The following is a 7,835-nucleotide window of genomic DNA, read 5'->3' as shown; positions in this document are numbered from 1 at the left end:
GGTTTGGTAGGTTTCCCTAGGTGCCGGCTGAGCTAGAGAACAAAATCTACAGGTAGGCACTTTGCAAAAAACACCTCTGTTTTCTTTAAAAAAATTGGATGTGTCCATGTTGCGCTTTGGGGCATTTCCTGTAGCGGGCGCTAGGCCTACCCACACAAGTGAGGTATAATTTTTATCGGGAGACTTGGGGGAACGCTGGGTGGAAGGAAATTTGTGGCTCCTCTCAGATTTCAGAACTTTCTGCCACAGAAATGTGAGGAACATGTGTTTTTTTAGCCAAATTCTGAGGTTTGCATAGGATTCTGGGTAACAGAACCAGGTCAGAGCCCCACAAGTCACCCCATCTTGGATTCCCTAGGTCTCTAGTTTTCAAAAATGCACAGGTTTGGTAGGTTTCCCTAGGTGCCGGCTGAGCTGGAGGCCAAAATCTACAGGTAGGCACTTTGCAAAAAACACCTCTGTTTTTCTTAAAAAAAATTGGATGTGTCCACGTTGCGCTTTGGGGCATTTCCTGTCGCGGGCGCTAGGCCTACCCACACAAGTGAGGTATCATTTTTATCAGGAGACATGAGGGAACGCTGGGTGGAAGGAAATTTGTGGCTCCTCTCAGATTCCAGAACTTTCTGCCAGAGAAATGTGAGGAACATGTGTTTTTTTAGCCAAATTTTGAGGTTTGCAAAGGATTCTGGGTAACAGAACCTGGTCAGAGCCCCACAAGTCAACCCATCTTGGATTCCCCTTGGTCTCTAGTTTTCAAAATGCACAGGTTTGGTAGGTTTCCCTAGGTGCCCGGCTGAGCTGGAGGCCAAAATCTACAGGTAGGCACTTTGCAAAAAACACCCTCTGTTTTCTTTCAAAAAATTGGATGTGTCCACGTTGCGCTTTGGGGCATTTCCTGTCGCGGGCGCTAGACCTACCCACACAAGTGAGGTATCATTTTTATCAGGAGACATGGGGGAACACTGGGTGGAAGGACATTTGTGGCTCCTCTCATATTCCAGAACTTTCTGCCACAGAAATGTGAGGAACATGTGTTTTTTTAGCCAAATTTTGAGGTTTGCAAAGGATTCTGGGTAACAGAACCTGGTCAGAGCCCCACAAGTCACCCCATCTTGGATTCCCCTAGGTCTCTAGTTTTCAAATATGCACAGGTTTGGTAGGTTTCCCTAGGTGCCGGCATAGCTAGAGGCCAAAATCTACAGGTAGGCACTTTGCGATAAACACCTCTGTTTTCTTTCAAAAAATTGGATGTGTCCACGTTGCGCTTTGGGGCATTTCCTGTCGCGGGCGCTAGGCCTACCAACAGAAGTGAGGGATCATTTTTATCGGGAGACTTGGGGGAACGCTGGGTGTAAGGAAATTTGTGGCTCCTCTCAGATTCCAGAACTTTCTGCCACAGAAATATGAGGAACATGTGTTTTTGTAGCCAAATTTTGAGGTTTGCAAAGGATTCTGGGTAACAGAACCTTGTCAGAGCCCCACAAGTCACCCCATCTTGGATTCCCCCAGGTCTCTAGTTTTAAAAAATGCACAGGTTTTGTAGGTTTCCCTAGCTGCCGGCTGAGCTAGAGGCCAAAATCTACAGGTAGGCACTTTGCAAAAAACACCTCTGTTTTCTTTCAAAAAATTGGATGTGTCCACATTGTGCTTTGGGGCATTTCCTGTCGCAGGCGCTAGGCCTACCCATACAAGTGAGGTATCATTTTTATCGGGAGACTTGGGGAAACGCTGGGTGGAAGGAAATTTGTGGCTCCTCTCAGATTCTAGAATTTTCTGCCACAGAATTGTGACGAACATGTGTTTTTGTAGCCAAATTTTGAGGTTTGCAAAGGATTCTGGGTAACAGAACCTGGTCAGAGCCCCACAAGTCACCCCATCTTGGATTCCCCTTGGTCTCTAGTTTTCAAAAATGCACAGGTTTGGTAGGTTTCCCTAGGTGCCGGCTGAGCTAGAGACCAAAATCTACAGGTAGGCACTTTGCAAAAAACACCTCTGTTTTCTTTAAAAAAATTGGATGTGTCCATGTTGCGCTTTGGGGCATTTCCTGTCGCGGGCGCTAGGCCTACCCACACAAGTGAGGTATAATTTTTATCGGGAGACTTGGGGGAACGCTGGGTGGAAGGAAATTTGTGGCTCCTCTCAGATTCCAGAACTTTCTGCCACAGAAATGTGAGGAACATGTGTTTTTTTAGCCAAATTCTGAGGTTTGCATAGGATTCTGGGTAACAGAACCTGGTCAGAGCCCCACAAATCACCCCATCTTGGATTCCCCTAGGTCTCTAGTTTTCAAAAATGCACAGGTTTGGTAGGTTCCCCTAGCTGCTGGCTGAGCTAGAGGCCAAAATCTACAGGTAGGCACTTTGCAAAAAACACCTCTGTTTTTTTTCAAAAAATTAGATGTGTCCACGTTGCGCTTTGGGGCACTTCCTGTCGCAGGCGCTAGGCCTACCCACACAAGTGAGGGATCATTTTTATCAGGAGACATGGGGGAACACTGGGTGGAAGGAAATTTGTGGCTCCTCTCATATTCCAGAACTTTCTGCCACAGAAATGTGAGGAACATGTGTTTTTTTAGCCAAATGTTGAGGTTTGCAAAGGATTCTGGGTAACAGAACCTGGTCAGAGCCCCACAAGTCACCCCATCTTGGATTCCCCTTGGTCTCTAGTTTTCAAAAATGCACAGGTTCGGTAGTTTTCCCTAGGTGCCGGCTGAGCTGGAGGCCAAAATCTACAGATAGGCACTTTGCAAAAAACACCTCTGTTTTCTTTCAAAAAATTGGATGTGTCCACGTTGCGCTTTGGGGCATTTCCTGTCGCGGGCGCTAGGCCTACCCACACAAGTGAGATATCATTTTTATCAGGAGACATGGGGGAATGCTGGGTGGAAGGAAATTTGTGGCTCCTCTCAGATTGCAGAACTTTCTGCCACAGAAATGTGAGGAACATGTGTTTTTTTTTGCCAAATTTTGAGGTTTGCAAAGGATTCTGGGTAACAGAACCTGGTCAGAGCCCCACAAGTCACCCCATCTTGGATTCCCCTAGGTCTCTAGTTTTCAAATATGCACAGGTTTGGTAGGTTTCCCTAGGTGCCGGCTTAGCTAGAGGCCAAAATCTACAGGTAGGCACTTTGCGAAAAACACCTCTGTTTTCTTTCAAAAAATTGGATGTGTCCACGTTGCGCTTTGGGGCATTTCCTGTCGCGGGCGCTAGGCCTACCCACACAAGTGAGGGATCATTTTTATCGGGAGACTTGGGGGAACGCTGGGTGTAAGGAAATTTGTGGCTCCTCTCAGATTCCAGAACTTTCTGCCACAGAAATATGAGGAACATGTGCTTTTGTAGCCAAATTTTGAAGTTTGCAAAGGATTCTGGGTAACAGAACCTGGTCAGAGCCCCACAAGTCACCCCATCTTGGATTCCCCTAGGTCTCTAGTTTTAAAAAATGCACAGGTTTGGTAGGTTTCCCTAGCTGCCGGCTGAGCTAGAGGCCAAAATCTACAGATAGGCACTTTGCAAAAAACACCTCTGTTTTCTTTCAAAAAATTGGATGTGTCCACATTGTGCTTTGGGGCATTTCCTGTCGCAGGCGCTAGGCCTACCCACACAAGTGAGGTATCATTTTTATCGGGAGACTTGGGGAAACGCTGGGTGGAAGGAAATTTGTGGCTCCTCTCAGATTCCAGAACTTTCTGCCACAGAAATGTGAGGAACATGTGTTTTTTTAGCCAAATTCTGAGGTTTGCATAGGATTCTGGGTAACAGAACCTGGTCAGAGTCCCACAAATCACCCCATCTTGGATTCCCCTAGGTCTCTAGTTTTCAAAAATGCACAGGTTTGGTAGGTTCCCCTAGCTGCTGGCTGAGCTAGAGGCCAAAATCTACAGGTAGGCACTTTGCAAAAAACACCTCTGTTTTTTTTCAAAAAATTAGATGTGTCCACGTTGCGCTTTGGGGCACTTCCTGTCGCAGGCGCTAGGCCTACCCACACAAGTGAGGGATCATTTTTATCAGGAGACATGGGGGAACACTGGGTGGAAGGAAATTTGTGGCTCCTCTCATATTCCAGAACTTTCTGCCACAGAAATGTGAGGAACATGTGTTTTTTTAGCCAAATGTTGAGGTTTGCAAAGGATTCTGGGTAACAGAACCTGGTCAGAGCCCCACAAGTCACCCCATCTTGGATTCCCCTTGGTCTCTAGTTTTCAAAAATGCACAGGTTCGGTAGGTTTCCCTAGGTGCCGGCTGAGCTGGAGGCCAAAATCTACAGGTAGGCACTTTGCAAAAAACACCTCTGTTTTCTTTCAAAAAATTGGATGTGTCCACGTTGCGCTTTGGGGCATTTCCTGTCGCGGGCGCTAGGCCTACCCACACAAGTGAGATATCATTTTTATCAGGAGACATGGGGGAATGCTGGGTGGAAGGAAATTTGTGGCTCCTCTCAGATTGCAGAACTTTCTGCCACAGAAATGTGAGGAACATGTGTTTTTTTTTGCCAAATTTTGAGGTTTGCAAAGGATTCTGGGTAACAGAACCTGGTCAGAGCCCCACAAGTCACCCCATCTTGGATTCCCCTAGGTCTCTAGTTTTCAAATATGCACAGGTTTGGTAGGTTTCCCTAGGTGCCGGCTTAGCTAGAGGCCAAAATCTACAGGTAGGCACTTTGCGAAAAACACCTCTGTTTTCTTTCAAAAAATTGGATGTGTCCACGTTGCGCTTTGGGGCATTTCCTGTTGCGGGCGCTAGGCCTACCCACACAAGTGAGGGATCATTTTTATCGGGAGACTTGGGGGAACGCTGGGTGTAAGGAAATTTGTGGCTCCTCTCAGATTCCAGAACTTTCTGCCACAGAAATATGAGGAACATGTGCTTTTGTAGCCAAATTTTGAAGTTTGCAAAGGATTCTGGGTAACAGAACCTGGTCAGAGCCCCACAAGTCACCCCATCTTGGATTCCCCTAGGTCTCTAGTTTTAAAAAATGCACAGGTTTGGTAGGTTTCCCTAGCTGCCGGCTGAGCTAGAGGCCAAAATCTACAGATAGGCACTTTGCAAAAAACACCTCTGTTTTCTTTCAAAAAATTGGATGTGTCCACATTGTGCTTTGGGGCATTTCCTGTCACAGGCGCTAGGCCTACCCACACAAGTGAGGTATCATTTTTATCGGGAGACTTGGGGAAACGCTGGGTGGAAGGAAATTTGTGGCTCCTCTCAGATTCCAGAACTTTCTGCCACAGAAATGTGACGAACATGTGTTGTTTTAGCCAAATTTTGAGGTTTGCAAAGGATTCTGGGTAACAGAACCTGGTCAGAGCCCCACAAGTCACCCCATCTTGGATTCCCCTTGGTCTCTAGTTTTCAAAAATGCACAGGTTTGGTAGGTTTCCCTAGGTGCCGGCTGAGCTGGAGGCCAAAATCTACAGGTAGGCACTTTGCAAAAAACACCTCTGTTTTCTTTAAAAAAATTGGATGTGTCCACGTTGCGCTTTGGGTCATTTCCTGTCGCGGGCGCTAGGCCTACCCACACAAGTGAGGTATCATTTTTATCAGGAGACATGGGGGAACGCTGGGTGGAAGGAAATTTGTGGCTCCTCTCAGATTCCAGAACTTTCTGCCACAGAATTGTGACGAACATGTGCTTTTGTAGCCAAATTTTGAGGTTTGGAAAGGATTCTGGGTAACAGAACCTGGTCAGAGCCCCACAAGTCACCCCATCTTGGATTCCCCTAGGTCTCTAGTTTTAAAAAATGCACAGGTTTGGTAGGTTTCCCTAGCTGCCGGCTGAGCTAGAGGCCAAAATCTACAGGTAGGCACTTTGCAAAAAACACCTCTGTTTTCTTTCAAAAAATTGGATGTGTCCACATTGTGCTTTGGGGCATTTCCTGTCGCAGGCGCTAGGCCTACCCACACAAGTGAGGTATCATTTTTATCGGGAGACTTGGGGAAACGCTGGGTGGAAGGAAATTTGTGGCTCCTCTCAGATTCTAGAACTTTCTGCCACAGAATTGTGACGAACATGTGCTTTTGTAGCCAAATTTTGAGGTTTGCAAAGGATTCTGGGTAACAGAACCTGGTCAGAGCCCCACAAGTCACCCCATCTTGGATTCCCCTAGGTCTCTAGTTTTAAAAAATGCACAGGTTTGGTAGGTTTCCCTAGCTGCCGGCTGAGCTAGAGGCCAAAATCTACAGGTAGGCACTTTGCAAAAAACACCTCTGTTTTCTTTCAAAAAATTGGATGTGTCCACATTGTGCTTTGGGGCATTTCCTGTCGCAGGCGCTAGGCCTACCCACACAAGTGAGGTATCATTTTTATCGTGAGACTTGGGGAAACGCTGGGTGGAAGGAAATTTGTGGCTCCTCTCAGATTCCAGAACTTTCTGCCACAGAAATGTGACGAACATGTGTTTTTTTAGCCAAATTTTGAGGTTTGCAAAGGATTCTGGGTAACAGAACCTGGTCAGAGCCCCACAAGTCACCCCATCTTGGATTCCCCTTCGTCTCTAGTTTTCAAAAATGCACAGGTTTGGTAGGTTTCCCTAGGTGCCGGCTGAGCTGGAGGCCAAAATCTACAGGTAGGCACTTTGCAAAAAACACCTCTGTTTTCTTTCAAAAAATTGGATGTGTCCACGTTGGACTTTGGGGCATTTCCTGTCGCGGGCGCTAGGCCTACCCACACAAATGAGGTATCATTTTTATCAGGAGACATGAGGGAACACTGGGTGGAAGGAAATTTGTGGCTCCTCTCAGATTCCAGAACTTTCTGCCACAGAAATGTGAGGAACATGTGTTTTTTTAGCCAAATTCTGAGGTTTGCATAGGATTCTGGGTAACAGAACCTGGTCAGAGCCCCACAAGTCACCCCATCTTGGATTCCCCTAGGTCTCTAGTTTTCAAAAATGCACAGGTTTGGTAGGTTTCCCTAGCTGCCGGCTGAGCTAGAGGCCAAAATCTACAGGTAGGCACTTTGCAAAAAACACCTCTGTTTTCTTTCAAAAAATTGGATGTGTCCACATTGTGCTTTGGGGCATTTCCTGTCGCAGGCGCTAGGCCTACCCATACAAGTGAGGTATCATTTTTATCGGGAGACTTGGGGAAAAGCTGGGTGGAAGGAAATTTGTGGCTCCTCTCAGATTCTAGAACTTTCTGCACAGAATTGTGACGAACATGTGTTTTTTTAGCCAAATTTTGAGGTTTGCAAAGGATTCTGGGTAACAGAACCTGGTCAGAGCCCCACTAGTCACCCCATCTTGGATTCCCCTTGGTCTCTAGTTTTCAAAAATGCACAGGTTTGGTAGGTTTCCCTAGGTGCCGGCTGAGCTGGAGGCCAAAATCTACAGGTAGGCACTTTGCAAAAAACACCTCTGTTTTCTTTAAAAAAATTGGATGTGTCCACGTTGCGCTTTGGGGCATTTCCTGTCGCGGGCGCTAGGTCTACCCACACAAGTGAGGTATCATTTTTATCAGGAGACATGGGGGAACGCTGGGTGGAAGGAAATTTGTGGCTCCTCTCATATTCCAGAACTTTCTGCCACAGAAATGTGAGGAACATGTGTTTTTTTAGCCAAATTTTGAGGTTTGCAAAGGATTCTGGGTAACAGAACCTGGTCAGAGCCCCACAAGTCACCCCATCTTGGATTCCCCTTGGTCTCTAGTTTTCAAATATGCACAGGTTTGGTAGGTTTCCCTAGGTGCCGGCTGAGCTGGAGGCCAAAATCTACAGGTAGGCACTTTGCGAAAAACACCTCTGTTTTCTTAAAAAAAATTGGATGTGTCCACGTTGCGCTTTGGGGTATTTCCTGTCGCGGGCGCTAGGCCTACCCACACAAGTGAGGGATCATTTT

Source organism: Pleurodeles waltl, chromosome 2_2 (assembly GCF_031143425.1).
Source record: "Pleurodeles waltl isolate 20211129_DDA chromosome 2_2, aPleWal1.hap1.20221129, whole genome shotgun sequence".
Classification (NCBI taxonomy): domain Eukaryota; kingdom Metazoa; phylum Chordata; class Amphibia; order Caudata; family Salamandridae; genus Pleurodeles; species Pleurodeles waltl.
The sequence above is the reverse complement of the archived record's forward strand: the minus strand, read 5'-3'. Positions refer to the sequence as shown.